At 42.4% G+C, this 16798-nt stretch overlaps 1 long non-coding RNA gene and 1 other non-coding gene across 2 annotated transcripts; one reads left to right on the top strand and one right to left on the bottom strand.

The window, feature by feature from the left end:
- Positions 1-219: 219 nt before the first annotated feature.
- Positions 220-14074, top strand: LOC135905208 (uncharacterized). Its single transcript, XR_010565351.2, has 5 exons — positions 220-244; positions 321-363; positions 1189-1288; positions 3759-3827; positions 12108-14074. It is a non-coding gene; the product is annotated as an uncharacterized lncRNA (long non-coding RNA).
- TRNAS-GGA (transfer RNA serine (anticodon GGA)) lies at positions 7332-7406 on the bottom strand. Its single transcript has one exon. It is a non-coding gene; the product is annotated as a tRNA-Ser (tRNA).
- Positions 14075-16798: the final 2724 nt, after the last annotated feature.

Genomic DNA, 16798 nt, shown 5'->3' with positions numbered 1-16798 from the left:
CATTTAGAAGCGTCGTGCGAAAAGAGCGAGCCCAAGCTCTACTGGAGACAAGAGCGCAGCTGCCGAATGTGACGATCGTGATTTTCACTGAGGAAATCGTGTAGCATGTAAAGCGTGTAGCATGTAGAGCCTGCGCCCGTCGACTTTGATCTACGGGCGTGAAATGTCGGCGGCGCGTTTGTGGTATTAAAAGCGTGTGGTGAGCTTCCAGCGGCACTACGGGTCAACGCCGCATGAACTGCCGGTCAGAGTATAAGAAACGTTTTATAGTTTATAGTTAGCGTACTGCTTGGCGGTAACAGTGTCCTTCTTTGATTCAGATTACTGGATACGCCGTCACTTGAACCTCGGCGGCCGGAGCAGGTGAGTACCAGTGGCGCCGGCACCTCGGCGGCCAGAAAACGATGCCTGTGCCGTGACGGGATATATCAATTTACGCGATAGAATTGCCGGCGAGGGCTCATACGGGCGCGTCGCTCCATGGCTGTGTTCTTTGCTGGAGGCCGCCACTACGCCTGCCGTGCACATACTACGCTACATCTATACAGTCGATGCTTGTGCAATGTTTTTATTCAACAGCTGGCGCTGTGCACTGGATACCTGGACTTGTTTAATGTTTAATTACTTTGCGTTGCGTTGCGTATTGGGTACAGATATTGAGTTTTGAATTCTAGGTGCCAAATTCACACAAAAAAGTGGCGCTTTTCAACTCAGGATCATATCACACATCATAGCATCATCCTATATTGCACGAATATTAATAACAAAATTTCTACTGCTGGTGAAAAAAGAAAGGCAGACCGATCAAACTGTATCTGTGAGAAAAATGTGCTTGGTCTGCCATCGTCTATTATAAAAAAGTAATACCTTGGTATTCAATGTCAGTAACACTCATAAGTTATGCATCCTTTTGTGTGAAATAATTTGTCTTAGAAGCCATTCATTGTAAGGGATCAGTAAACATCTCATAGCTTAAGTAGTGCATAAGTGTATGAGGGAGGCAAAGGCTTTAGTTTGTAAAGAACAAAGCCATTAAGGTATAAAATTTTGGCAAGCTTAGTTTAACAATAAGCTGACATATATACAAAACCTAATGTAGCAGCAGATGCTTTCCAAAATAAACTGGCGACCAGCTTTTTCGTGTTCCATGTGATCATTGTAGTGTCAACTTTTTCTCTTTTATTTCAGGACTGTGGTTGCGGCCGTTTCGTTGCCAGCTGTGAGGATGAAGCAGCTTCATAACCGGAGATCAGTCGCCTCCCATCAGTTTCCCTTTTCAGCAATAGAGGTCTTGGAATGCTCTTACCTAGAGTTTACTTTTATTACCCTATATGTTTTAAGTGCAATGGCTAGTTTAGCGGCATCACTTAGAGTGATTGGTGTGACACCTGTTCCATGGGTTGATGCAGGTTATCCCACGTAACCTTAGCAAACTTAAAAAAATATGCATGTGCCACCTAGCTGCACAGAACCCAGGTAATGTTGTTTCCTGTTTCTTGGAAATACTTAGATTTTCTGCATTTTGCCTAATTACCTAATTATTCTTAATCAAATAATCAACTCAGATATTAGATAAAAAGTCTCAATTATAAAATTGTAGTGCAACATGAACATTTTCCAGTACAGCTTTTTGTGGCTCAATATGTGCTACATAACGTGTTTGTAGGAGCATGAAAGAAGCCTGAGAATCCCGCAGAGTGCCTTGAGTGTGTGTGTGACAGCACCTGTGTTGTGTTCTTCCTTCGGTCCTCGTCTTTTGCGCTGTACAAACATGTCGACCTCAAATGGCCAGTCCCGTGGCAGCTTTGCATGTATTTGAGTGTGTGCCCTGTATAGGCATGTGTGTTCCAGTAAGAAAAAAAATACTGAAGGAGCCTAACGTGATGTATTTCAGGACAAGTGTATGATGTAAATTACTATGTGAAAATAAAATAGGAAACCGAAACAAGACTTCACAGTAGAGATATGCAGGTGTGTGCATCAGCATAATGACGAAACCCTCGTGCAAGTTTAGGAAAATATTCATTAAGTTAGTTTCTGTCATTCTTCTCTGTCACATTATCATTGCAAAAATGTGCTCTCTAGTATTGCACCATTAAAAACACAGTTCAAATACATCATTTGCTGGCACCTTCACATTCATAGCAACATAGAGAGGAATGGTTAAAAATTTGCTTTGCTTCTCTGACCTTCATTTTAGGTCCTTCTCATGTTTGCTGAGCTTCTTAATGTATCATAGACACCCTCCAGTGTTTACAAGCAGCTTGATCACATTATGCCAGATTGTGAAGAAACTGCAGAGGTCGCAGTGGCTATAGCGGTGCCCGGTATATGCAAGTTTCTTGCATGATGCATTATGCTCACTACCAATTAGATTAAGTTATCATTTTAGCAAAAATCTTCGTTTTCCAGATATATATCAATGTGTGTCCAAAGAACTGCACTTTTTAAAGGAGTTGCTCATTCTCTAAGTCTACTGTTCGGTGTTGTAAAATGCATGTATGTTGGACAGCATAGCGTTTGGCCTTCACCTGAAGGTAGTAGTGGCCCATTTGCATGTGCATAAAGCTGCAGTAAGCCAAATGTGAAAAGATAAGGGCTAATACGATACAGTCATGTAGCAAAATTTACACATCAGCAAGCTGTTTAATGCAATCCCTAGGAAAGTAAGCAAAAATACAAGAATGTGCTTATATGATAAACAGTACCTATGTTTCAGGTGCATGGCCTTCTACTGCCATATTCCATAACAGTTCACTATTTAACACCTTAAAACTGTTGGCCCTGTTTATGTCTAACTGCTTTAACTTCGAAAATTTTCATTGATTGCACTATGAAGGTTTTGGCCGTGACTTAAGTCACTGCCAGAAATAAATTTATAGTTGTGGCCGTCCTATGTGTGATAAGAAACATTTTGGAACCAGGTGACTGCTATGCAGTATGCTAAGTATGCTTATTAGAACAGTCATTTATATTTTCATTGTAACCATGTATAAAATATGTATGTGCACATCTCAAAGCCATAGACTGTGTAATTTTAATTGAAGGTGTTATTTTGTGGAGTAGGTTTTTTTGTAAGCATTCTCTATAATTTGCACTACATTAAGGTGTAGTGAAGCCAAGCAAAAAATATTGTCAAGACAAAATGGCTAAAGTACATCCTTAAGAGTCTTAAGCGCATTTGGATGACTTTACAGCATGTAGCAAAACAAGAATGGGAACTGAGGTGCTTAATTTTTGTTCATTATTACCATATGGCACCAGCTTGCAATGAAGACAAACGAGGAAGAGAAATGAAGTGCACCAAAGGGCAACTCTATCCTGATGGGAGCTGCATTCACATCAGCATGGTGCATGTAATCTTTGAGTTATAGCAGCAGCTGTCCACCTGTTCACTTTGTTGCACATTTGTATTGTTTATGTACTAAGTCTGGCCCTGGAAGTGTTAGGCAGTGCCACTTGTGGCGTTGGTGCGGCATGCAACACATCCTTCTAACCACAGGTGTCATGTATTATGTGAACCTAAGTTCAATTCATGTAATGCACAAAAGTTCCATTTGAAAAGGATGTGCCATATTTGTCACCATTGCCATGAGTAGCGCTGGCTGACAGTCACAGGGCGAGACGTTAACCTTGCTCAGCTATTATGCAAAACTATTTTACATACAAATGTAGTAATTAGTATACATGCCAAAAGCCTCACAGAATAAAATTTTTGATCCGCATCTTACAACGATTGTTATTTTGCTTTACCTCAGGGTGCCTTTCTACCGGTGTTGCATCCTGTGACTGACCACTCCAACGATCTTGGCAGAATCGTTACGCAGGTGTGTTCTTTTGTGATTCTCTGTACTGATATTTTGTAGTTTACGTTCGATGTAAATGCACAGATCGAATGAAAAACAGGTTAAAAGATGAGCTCACAGGCACTGTATCCAAACGTTCGTGAGGAAGGAAAATCTTTGTTACAAGTTGTAATTATAGCAACACGAGAGTGTGCACATCAAACCACTAGTACCTAGCAAGCCTTATACACAGCATTATACCGTAGAAGCCAAAACATCAGGCGAAAACCTGTACTAAACTAGGGACTGTATTAAAACGTTTTGGAGGCTTGAAGTATTTCTTGGGTTACTCGGTCTAATTGCTTGAACTGAACTGACGTGTCTTGCAAAACAGTTTGCATTCGCATTTGATACAATCTGCAGCAAGATCTGAACAAAGGGCTGCAATACTGTAACGGCTTCCTATTGAAGTAGCAACCAGTCTTCCCAGTGTACTGCAGCCTCAGGAAAATGAAATGTGGTACACTGCACCACATGCACACACAACAAATTTTAATCCATAAGCATCTTTACAGTGTGCTTGTACAGGACTGGGCAACTGGCTGTTTGCTCGTGACCGAAACAACTACGTACATCAAGACTGTACTGGGAAGCCACTATCTTTTTCAGTTAGTGTAACAGTCCATAAACATATGGATTTACATGAACATTTTGTCTGCCACACTTTTCATTGTCGTTTTTTTGCGCTCTTGCTTTGATGGCTAGGAGACATTTCAGGCTCGCTGAAGAGACAGGTAGCCCAGTAGCTGCCCTCACAAAGTTGTTATTTTAATTTTTAAGAGCCAACTTGCTTTGGACAATGCTGAATAACACATCAAAAGGCCCGGGATTATTGACGAGGTTAGAATGACTTTGAAAGAAGTTTATGAGTGTTCTTTTTTAACTCTGATCTGTCTGCTGAGATCAAATCATGTCAGCTTTTAATGAAGCAACGTTCAGGTTGGAAAACTGCAAGGCTGTGTGGCCACTCAAACAACATCAATGCTTCAGCTAGCTGAAGTTGCTCCATGACATCAAGGCAGAAGCAAATGACATGGCAAAGGAAAGGTTGATGGACAAAGGACTCTTGGTGGCTATTATGTAGGTTCAAGGGCTATTGCACTGAGTAAGAAAATGTGTTCCCGATACAGCGTGAACATAGTGTTAATGCTGAAGAACAAACTGGCACCACCTGCCTAGTCCTACACAAGCACGTGCACAGAAAGGGACGCCTGTTGGCTTTGAGGGCCACCACTAGAGAGATCAGCTGCTATCGCTATTACATAGAATGTGACATTAGATGACTATAGTTCACACCTTTGCTGCAACTCGCTGGCTGGGCAATTGAAGCCTTGATTGTAAGGTTGAAAAGTTTCAATCTCAAGGTGGCAATTTAGTTGCCAACTCTTACAGCATGGTTCACTACTCAGTGATGCAGTGCTGGACGTATTCGACCAAGCCTGGTGCGAGTTCTCATGAGTGCCTATGTTCAGGCTGCCGCTAGATACTTAGTTGATAAAGTCACTGCAAACGAAATATGGTCATCGAAAGAGTCATGAAAACGATGCACGCAAGGTTTGTAGTGTGCTCACTTGGTATGACATTAGTCAAAACACCCTGTGTAGATGTTCCAAAAGGACTTCTTCTTGGGCATGTTGGTGCTTAGATTTCCTAGGTATACTTTGTGGCGCAAAATACATTTCTTGAAAGGGACAGAAAGGAAGACAGTGAAGTGCCAAACTACCAACTGTTTAATGACAGCCTGAACAAACGTATAGAAGAAAATACAACTTCCGCTCAAGCGCAGGGAGCCTAGGTGTGACAGAGCAGCATGGTCACGATAACATACTTTGGATGAAGCACATTTCTGCGGAAAAAAGCACATTTCTGCACATTTCTGCGGAACTGCAAGGGAGTAGTTGGAAGCATTTTATATTAAAAAGAAAGGGTCTGATTGTGTCAGCGATACATCTATCGTACTATATTCCGCAGAAATGTGCTTCATCCAAAGTATGTTATCATGACCATGTTGTTCTGTCACACCTTGGCTCCCTGCGCATGAGCGAAAGTTGTATTTTCTTCTATACGTTTGTTCAGGCTGTCATTAAACAGTTGGTAGTTTGGCAATTCACTGTCTTCCTTTTTTCTGTCCCTGTTCAAGAAAGGTATTTTGCGCCACAAAGTATACCTAGGAAACCCTGCGTAGAGATGCTGGCAGAAGTGCAGCAGATGTGTGGATTGAGGAGAAAAATATAAGCTGTTCAAGTTCCACATATAACAGACTGATAATAAATCGTTGTTCAGCAAGAACTCTGACAAAAGGGGCAAGCCGCACTCTCCACGACAAATGCTATAAAAACGGTAGGGTTATTGCAGCAAAATTGCCTATAGCTCTTTTGTGAAAGATCATGCCAACTGAATAACTAATATAAAAGCATCAAGTTGCTCCAATAAAAGCCTTTGTTACACTACACAACAGACTGGGATGTAAGGTCTAGGTTGTTTTGGAGCCAAGATGCCCACAAGCAATGCTTAAAACATGTAAACACTTGGAAGTAACTGTGAATAAACTGCTGCCATGATTAAACTGCTGATTAAACTGATTAACACTTCACAGCTGGTATCACACAATGTTGTTTTCTATGCCACGGAAAGATTACAGCACGTGGGGGCCACAATTATTCTAGAGGCCAATACAGACAGGGTGCCAGCAAGCATGGACTAAAGATTTTCCATGTGCATTGATGTAGTCTACCACATTTGGTTTTCTTGGGGGCACAGTCATATTGGAGTAACAATTTTCTGCCTGAATATTCATCGCAGGGAGCACTGCAGCCAGCTAAAGCGAGTTTCTTGTTCACACCTTGCCACAGATGTAGACTTGACCCATTTTTCTAGGCAGATTTGTTGGGTTCAAGAAAGAACACAGAGTAACTTAGGAACTTTATTTCTTCTAGATTTAAGGTGTGGGGCCAGGTGTTAACCATTGTTTTAAAAATTTGACCAAACCGGGAAAGATTCTTTTTTGAAAGTCTTCTCATATCAGTTTAATATACTAGTCCCTGGCTTAGTATGCGTGCGTGTGCTGTGGCTTTTTCTTAGTCTGTTTAAAAGGTCGTTTTCCTTTTGAGTGTTCCAGTCGCAAGGAAATCACAAATATATTTTGATTTCAGCAACCTTTCTCACATTACATAATTCCTTTACATGTTGCAACCAAGCTTATTCTTTAAACACATGCCTTTCTCTCAGCATGAAAAAAACATCTTAGATAGACGAAACAAGGCAAAAATGGCTGCTTATGCATTTGTATGATATTCGAACTGAGAGGGGTGAGAAGTAATAAAATGTTCTACTTTCATAATTTTTCTACCATGTGCATAACATTTCTCAATAGGAATGAAGCAATGAATAAAGGGAAAGTCAGACATCCACCCGTTCGTAGCAATCGCTACAAAGGAAACCCATACGGATTCCTCGAAAGAAAGGCCTCATAGCTGAAGAAAAATTCGTCCTGGTCCGGGACTCGAACCCGGGACCACCGCCTTTCCGGGGCAGCCGCTCTACCATCTGAGCTAACCAGGCGGCTAGCAGATGGCAGGGCGAAGTCGAATTTGTCGACAACACAAAGCAAAGGCAAGAGTTTGACGTAGTAGTTCTGCGGAAACCCGCAAGGTGGAGAGAAGTAATGAATAAAGGGAAAATTAGACATCCACCCGTTCGTAGCAATTGCTACAAAGGAAACCCATACGGATTCCTCGAAAGAAAGGCCTCATAGTTGAAGAAAAATTCGTCCTGGTCCGGGACTCGAACCCGGGACCACCGCCTTTCCGGGGCAGCCGGTCTACGATCTGAGCTAACCAGGATTTTCCCTTTATTCATTACTTCTCTCCACCTTGCGGGTTTCCGCAGAACTACTACGTCAGACTCTTGCCTTTGCTTTGTGTTGTCGACAAATTCGACTTCGCCCTGCCATCTGCTAGCCGCCTGGTTTGCTCAGATGGTAGAGCGGCTGCGCTGGAAAGGCGGTAGTCCCGGGTTCGAGTCCCGGACCAGGACAAATTTTTCTTCAACTATGAGGCTTTTCTTTCGAGGAATCCGTATGGGTTTCCTTTGTAGCAATTGCTACGAACGGGTGGATGTCTGATTTTCCCTTCATTCATTGCTTCTCTTCACCTTGAGTGTTTCCGCAGAACTACTACGTCAAACTCTTGCCTTTGCTTTGTGTTGTCGACAAATTCGACTTCACCCTGCCATCTGCTAGCCGCCTGGTTAGCTCAGATTGTAGAGCGGCTGCCCCGGAAAGGCGGTGGTTCCGGGTTCGAGTCCCGGATCAGGACAAATTTTTCTTCAACTATGAGGCCTTTCTTTCGAGTAATCCGTATGGGTTTCCTTTGTAGCGATTGCTACGAACGGGTGGATGTCTGACTTTCCCTTTATTCATTGCTTCATTCCTATTGAGAAATGTTATGCACATGGTAGAAAAATTATGAAAGTAGAACATTTTATTACTTCTCACCCCTCTCAGTTCGAATATCATACAAATGCATAAGCAGCCATTTTTGCCTTGTTTCGTCTATCTAAGATGTTTTTTTCATGCTGAAAGAAAGGCATGTTGGGGCGAGCAAAAATGGCATGTGCAATAAAGATAAGCACAGATGTCCCGTCAGTGTTGCTGTCAAACAAGAAATTGTGATATTGAGCGACTGAGCAAAATAACTAAATGTGTGCTTGCCGAACTATAGCTGGCATTTGCACCTTGATTGTGACTTAGCTACCAGAAGAAATTTGTTTTGTCTTGTTCTTTTTCTGTTAAAATTTAGTTTTTTCTTTGTTTACTTTCATTTGGGTTTTTGTAGCTATATCATGTGCACATGTGACCAATAATGCCGTCTGGAAGTTAGTGGTTGTTGGTATTTCTCACTGCCTGTCGTTTGTTCAGTGTGTACTAAAGTCAAAAGAGCACCAACCAGTATAAACCAGTGTGTTGAATTTGTTTTCTTGTGTTAGTGCAAATGATCTGGCTGGTTATGTGTCCAAATAAACAATTAGATTATGAAAACAAAGTTCATCAGAACATGTCATTTGTTTTAGTTATAATTACCTTATTTCAACTGCAGAACCCACATGTTCAGGCATGTAGATTTAAGTAGAACAAGTCTTTTTGCGATTGTTAGTTCTGAACAGGTGAGAGCAGTGCTAAGGACACAAAGTGAGTCCACATAGATAAATGGCAAGGTGCACTGTGCACGGACCTGATAATTGATGTGTTTTTGCAACAGAGAAGCAAATAAATATCTAGTCACACCTTGTCAAAGGCACGAAAGCACATAAAGAGGCAGGGGTTGGCCACATACAAATGTGCCTTAGTTGTAGGTTTGTTAACAAGCATGCCACTTTCCTGTAACTTCAGAATACAGGTGCTGCACTGACACATACATCTCTTTTTTGTTATGCGAAGCATACTAGCCGCACAACCACGCTCTTCCTTGCTGCGCCGCCCGCGGCCGCGTAGCTACCATATGACGTCATAACAGCTGCAAAAGCGGAGGCTCAACTCGTGCACTTGCTTGCGGCCGCGTAGCTACATAGCCGGGTCTCAGCTCGTGCGCTCGCCTGCATGAGTTGTTTTTTCGTCTAGCCGAACCAAATATAGCCAAGCAACAGCAGTTCACCAGGATAAACAGTGGTTCAACAACTAAAATAAAGGCTAGTATGCTTCGCATCCTGGGCTTAACCTTATTTAAGCCACAGCCATTTTTTTGTGGGATTTGATTAGTTTCGGGGTTAATGGTTGCTGCTTTCGCTCACATGTTGCACTTGTGATAGTCGGGACATCATCTGTACTATTTACAGTGTATGTACCCTAATGGTCACATAGTGGTGCTTAATCGTGAAGGCTCTCATTCAAATATTGCCTGGTCTACATATGCTTTTCTTCATGCCGAAAAAATAAGATATACTACGTTTGTGTCAGAAGGAAAGAAACTGAGTGGTGTCTATTATTGCACATAAATCTATGCTTAGTTGCGTTAACATTTTTGCATAATTTCAACAACTTATTTGGTGCATTTCTGTAACATTCACACTCTGGCTTATCCACTTAGGTGTAACAAATAATAAAGGCAGAAAAGTAAAGCATTGCAGTGGATTTAACCTACTGCTGTTGATTCTGTTACCTTTTCGCAGCTTTTCTTTTTGTAAAAGCATATGTACAAAAGCACGTTTTGACCAAATAGGCTGCTGTTTGCGAGGCTTTGCAAGCACCACTATAACGTGACAAAAGCAGTGTGGCCATTTGGTTATACAAATTCTGGTGTATTGGCACCACAAAAAGTAAACGAAGAAAGATATGTACGCATGACACAAGCACCGGCTCTCACTTCAAGCTTTAAAATAAGGAAACGCAATATTTAATAACAGGTGGAAACATTATGTGATGATATCTGTTAAAAGAAATTCTTTATGCAGTGCAACTAATGGATCACTGATGCATTTATCATTCTTTTTAAATGTTGCAAACCACAATTACCTTGCGTGTTGTCAGGTCATAATACCTCGCTATAACGCAAGTTTTGTAGAACACAAAACCGCGGTCACATTCTTTGCAGCATTTACCATTGTGTGAGGGAGGGTTGTTTCACACAGATGACTCATACTGCCTCAATCTCCCTGATTTCGCATTAATAGAGCATCCCATCTGTCCGATGTAGGCACGGCCTTGTGATGGCAGCAGACTACGCAACGCTTGCGGCCTAGCTCACTAGATGCATATTGTGCTTCAAGCCACAACCAACCTTTCTTTTTTTGGCTTCTGCCTTTTGTTGCAGCACAAAACTCTCCTAACAAGGGCCTGAGAAAAAGGATTTGCGCAACTAAATCAGGCATGAATAGGGAATATAATGAATAAGATGATGAAGTAAAGAAGTGGTTGCAGCTGTTTCGTATGCATTTGGGATTTTCGTGAGTAATTGTGTAGCTGGTCCTTACGGGCAAACATTTTTTTTTGTATGAAACATGTGAAGAGAGATTTGCTCTGATGAGAAAAAAAGACTGAAGCCAGGAAAACAAACTAATTTGTTTGTTGCGTGCAGCACAATTTGCAGGCGTTGCTCTGTGCAACGGAGGTTATGTACAGTCTGCCATTCCTATCCAGTCATGCTTGCATTGCATAGACACGCATTGTAATAATTTGAGATTGAGGCTAATGAAGTTTGTGTGCAACAACTCTCATCCGCACATTGTGATGCACTGCAAAATAGCGTGGTTCGTTCCAGTGTTCTTCGAAACTCGTTGCCAGAAATTATGAGCAAATGTACATAAGATAATTAAGCTTTGGCAGATTAGCGTGAAAAGGACAAATGCATCGGTCATTCTCAATTAAATTGCACGAAGAATTTGTTTTTGAATTAATAACGTTACTACGTGTTGTATATGTCTGTTTTCATATTAAAGTCAGAGTTGAGGTTAAGCACTTGTGTCCTGCATGTCTTTGTCTTCGTTTGCTTCTGTGGTGCCATTACACCAGAGTAAATCCATGACAGGAGCTGCCAGTCCATGCAGTTATACTACATTGGGCTCAGTACGGCTGGCAGCCTGAATGTGACGAGTGCGAAGTAGCAGTAGGAACTTCAGAAGGGTAGAATTTTGTGTCAGTTGGTGGCGCATGTTATAGTATGGTGAAGCGCTATAGATGAAACAGTGTGAGGCGAGACAGATGGGAAAGTACTACAGAGAACTGTGAAAGTTTACTGAGCAGCAGGACAATGCATGCATTATCCTGGTGCAGCAAAATTTGCCAATGTTCGTAGTTGTCAGTAGCACTTCCCCATCTACATTGCACTTCACTATACACTAATAGCAGTAACAACAGCAACCAACTGACCCAAGCAATAATCAATGCCCACAGAATTGCCAAATTGTAGGAGAAATGTTTCAGTGTAACACATGTTTTGTTAACTGACAAGTAAACGGCACACATATCTGCAAACCGATGATCAGGTGCATTTTTCATGCACATACATTATTTCGTACAGCTGCTTCCTGCTTTGGTTTTTTATGGCTTTTAGGAAGCATTCCAAAGTACTTAACTGTTTGAATGTTCTAATAATAAATCTAGTCAGCCAGCACTATGTGTCATTACTGTATACGCCCTTACTTCGTCAGTGTTCTTCGCGCTGTTCCCAACTAAATATGAATAACCAAATAACCATTTTTTTTAATTTTTAGGTTATGAAGAGAATACTCTTAATATGTAATTAATTAGAAACATTTTCTCAATTTTAGGAAGAAGTCCGGCTGGCCCCAAGCCTGGTGTGAAATGAAGAAATGGCACTCCACATCAATTCATGTTTACTTGTCGTCATAACCAGTCTGTTAGCTTAATTTTTGGTTCTTCCTATTGAATTCTCAAGAAAGGTACCAACTCTGTCATTCATTGAAAACAAATTTTTGCACTTGGGGACGCAGCCATGCACAAAGCCTTTTAGCTCATTAATATTTTTATTCTTAATGAAAGTGCAGCTCCTGCGTGGAGCAATGGGTTGAATAAGACGAGGGTAATTGAAAAGATGGCGACATTAATTGTCAACAGTTGTCCAACAAAAAAAAGTCTCAAGCTGGAGCCAACATCATTGCAAGGAAACCAAATGGCTCCAGCCTGAGACATTCGTTGTTCAACCTGGCAAGTCTCCTTGTCGAAATATTTCCTCTAGCCTGAGACCTATATCCACCCTCGACCAACAATACACCCATACATTTGGCAACCCATGGCAAGGTAACAAATTCACATTCAAAGAAAGAGAACGTAGTGTGCACCCTGGAAGGTAGCATGAACAGTATTTTATTTACTTAATGAAATGCAGGTTTGCTATCCAACTACTTTATTTCGATCCCCATTTTATAACTGGACAGCATGGTTCCTCAGAGAGAATATTTATTCGAAGATCACACAATTTTGCTCCTGTATGTCCGTTAAATCTGTCCTGGTTGCTACACTACCAGCCCTGTCTGCAATTGCATAGCAGTGTTTTGAGTATGCATCCCAATTCAAAAGAATAGTTAGGCATCTACCTCAGAATGTCTGCTACTGCATTGCAGCTTGAATTCTATATCTAGGTGGTGACTGTGATGCCATGTGCTTTTTAAATAAGACCAATATGCTATCTGAAGTGCAATTAAATGCAATCTCAAATGACCTCAGCTCGGGGAATGACATGATTGGAAACCAATGTGATCAGGAGGATTTGATTTCTGAAAACAAGGCACTTAAACATCAGAAACCAATACTAACCTCGTCTAAAGATGCTGTTATTGGGTATGATAGGGGAGTTACTTGTTCGTGGCTGCATTTGCAGCATGTTAGATTGCTGGCTTTATATATTGCACTGGGTACAGTCAAATGTTGCTGTTTGCACAATATTCAACTAAACATGGTAGCCATGCTAAAGTGTCCATGCAGAACACAACTCATCCGCTATTAAGGACTGCAGTGGAACCTTCATAAACGAAAATCGCTTAAGCGAAACTGCCGCTTTTACAGGACACCATCCTGATGGTTGGTTGGCTCTCTGCAATGTCTCGCACTAAATAGAATGCCTGGTAAATGGAACCAATTTCCCTGGCCCCTTGAGGCTCCATTCAAAGAGTGCCCACTGTAAAAAATATAGGGGGGATCCTGTTCGGAACTTTCGCAAATCTAGTCGTAAACAAAACTGCATTTCAGTGGGAGTGAAATGCAAAAGCACCCGTGTACTTCGATTTAGGTGCATGTTAAAGAACCCCAGGTTGTCCAAATTAATCCGGTGTTACTCGCTATGGCACGTCTCATAATCAGCAGGTGGGTTCTGGTTTGTAAAATACGGTTTATTTTTAATAGCCTGCTCGGAAATACAGCCCAATAACTACATTAAATTATGCAGCTTGTTTGTGTGAGTCCCAATTTCTTAATTTAGTACTTTGACATTTATCATATTTGTGTGCTAGTCCATGCAAAATACCACTGATCAGCCTCATTATACAAGCCACTGTTAATTTAGAATGGCTTAGTCAAGCAACTTAAACTTACAGCACAAACACCTAAGACGGACCACAAAAGTAACATACGACACATCGAGGCTAATAACTTCTTTATTTCTTCGTCGTCGATGCAATATAAACCCTAGACCACACGACCGTGCAGGCAATCAGATTACATTACAGAGATCTGCCAAATTATCACATAAGCAAACGTAGGAAGTCAAATTCAGATGGGTGCAGGGACAAAGATATCTCACTGATGCAATTATCGCCTTGCCTTTTTATGTGGTAGGCCTCTATGGTAAGCCGCGCATGCTCATTCTTGCTTTTGCCGAGAATCGACGTCCCGTCAAGTTGTGCCTCACAATTGTTGCGAGAGTTTATATACGCACCAAGGTGCGCTGCTCTATCTACATTGTTGTTTACTTTTTGCGCATGTTCCCTGAGTAGCTCATTGACGCAATGCCCTATGATAGCCAAGCTATATCTTACCACATGAGAGTGGAATGGTGTAAACCACGCCGACAGCGCACGACACGTATGAAGCACTATGCCGAATTTGGCCTCCTCCTCTGCTCTCTCCGCAGGTGCGTGGGCATAGCTTTAAAAGCTTGTTCGGCGAAGAAAAAGCCAAAGGAACACTATACCTGCAAGCTACTCCCTTGAGTTGATAAATGACCTTATGTATTTAAGGGACCACGCAGAGAACATGCGCAAGAAAGTAAACAAGAATGTAGGTAGAGGAGTGCACCTTGTTGCGCATGCAAACCTTACAACAGTTGTGAGACACGACTTGATAGGACGTCGATTCTTGGCAAAAGCAAGAATGAGCATACGCAGCTTGCCTTAGAGGCCTACCACATAAAAAGGCAAGGCGATAATTGCATCAGTGACATATCTTTCTCCCTGCACCCATCTGAATTTGACTTCCTACGTTTGCTTATGCGGTAATTTGGTAGATCTCTGTAATGTAGTCAGTGCGGTTGTGTGGCCTAGGGTTTATATATGCATCGATGACAAAGAAATAAAGACATTGTTAGTTAGCGCCAGTGTGTGCCGTATCTGCCTTTTGTGGTCCGTCTTAGGTGTTTGCGCTGTAAGTTTAAGTTCAGAATTATGTACCAACTAGGCCCAAATGGAGTTTTACTGTTAGTCAAGCAAGCTCAATATATAGTCTGTGCAAAAGTGTGGAGTGTCAGTGCAAAGTAACAGTTCAAACATATGGCTATGTAGTTACAGTTCAGTATGAAACGAGATAATATTTCTTAGCATTTTTTTCATTTGCTAATTTCATTGTGTTAGGACATGTAGAATACTAGTAACTGTCATGCATGCCTACAATGTACAGTATTCTTTTTTAAAATCCAGACAATTATTTTACTGGGGCAGAAATTTGCTTTCTTTTGGGCCCGAAAGTGAACATATATTTCTTACATTTGGTGTTTAATAAATTTTCTTTGCTGTCAGTGTGTGTCTCGTTCATTTTTCCTTTCAGCAAGTAGCAACTGATCTCGAAGGCGTTTGCTGGCCTCGGAGGCAATTTCGGTAACTAGCATTTTCGATAGGACGATTGTATAAAGGCTTTGCAACGAGGGGCTCTGTGATCAGCGAAAGGAAAAAATGAAGACGGGCAGTGACGGGTTCATTCACCATTGGACCACGTGTGCGCGTGACTTGGTCGATTCAGCGGTGGCCGTGTGCCGTCGATTGGACCACGTGTGGCGAGCCCGCGGCGAAATGCTTCGTGGCGGTACGCCGCGCCTATGCAGCAGCAGACGGAATACCGGAGGCCACAGTGTCGGACGCCGGCGTTCCCTCCAAGCAGGTGCGACGCCTGCTCGGGTGGCAGCTCACGGACGGACGGGTTCCCTTGAGCCTTGATCGCCGGCGTTCGACATTTTGGCCTGCGGCGTTCCGTCTGGTGCTGCGTAAGCGCGGGACCCACGCCACCAGGCATTTCGCTACGTGCTTGCCGCACCTAAACTAAAATGCCTTTAATGCCTTTACAAAACTCCCATTGTACCTCCCCGTCAAATGGGGGTGAAGGGGGTGAAGTGGGCGTATTACGGTACCCCCGTTGTGTGCCCAATTAATGCCCATATCAATGGGAGTTTTATCGTACGCCCATTCAATGGGAGGAAAAAGATGTACAAAAGGGAATGCGCTAGAGGACAAGCAAAAAACGCCCATCTGGGTGTTTTTTTGTTTACAGTGTACGGGGCCGGTTGCGTTGCGAAGCGGTCCGTATTCCGTGCCCACTTAGAGCGTGAGTGATTGATATTTGCACGCTAGATGCGTGTAATAACAGATTGAGGCTGTGAGCTGTTCGATGCATTACTGCTAGGCACCTTGCGCGCATATTTTCCCTCCTGGCCGCTTCAAATTGCAGCTGCTCGAGTGAATTGCCTCCGTCAGGATCGTCAGTGCGTGCACAGAACTATTCAGTAGTCTGGTTCAGGGAAGGCTCCCCGAAAGAACGAGGACGTAAGAAAACGCTGGCATGACGAGTTGCTCCATCAGGTCGTGTTACATAGCGCTTTTTTTCTAAGACCATCTCGCTCGAGCGAGGTGGTGTTAGGACAGCATTACTACAGCTTTTTTACAGCTTTTCTGCAGCTCATTTATTCATTGCATGCATTCTTTTAATAAGACAAATGGCATCGCTGCGCGGAAGAGCGTCGCCTGAAGTTTCCCAACAAGAGCCAGTGCCGCAATGCCTGCTGCATACACGCTTACCTTTCCTAACGCAAACAAGACGTGGCACCAGCTCTGCTACTGCGTGGTACAGGGTCGTTATGATAAGAAAATTGAAAAAAAACAAGCGAAATTAATGAAGAAAATGTGGTCTAACGTTGCCAAGCATGATAAACGGACCTGCCTCGCTAGATAAGTTGAATAAATCGGCGTCCCGAAGTCGGCTTGGCCCCAGTAGACTGGTGTTAAGAGGTGAAGCGCACCCA

This window comes from Dermacentor albipictus, chromosome 3 (assembly GCF_038994185.2).
Source record: "Dermacentor albipictus isolate Rhodes 1998 colony chromosome 3, USDA_Dalb.pri_finalv2, whole genome shotgun sequence".
Taxonomy (NCBI): domain Eukaryota; kingdom Metazoa; phylum Arthropoda; class Arachnida; order Ixodida; family Ixodidae; genus Dermacentor; species Dermacentor albipictus.
This window is presented reverse-complemented; position numbering and strand designations above follow the sequence as displayed.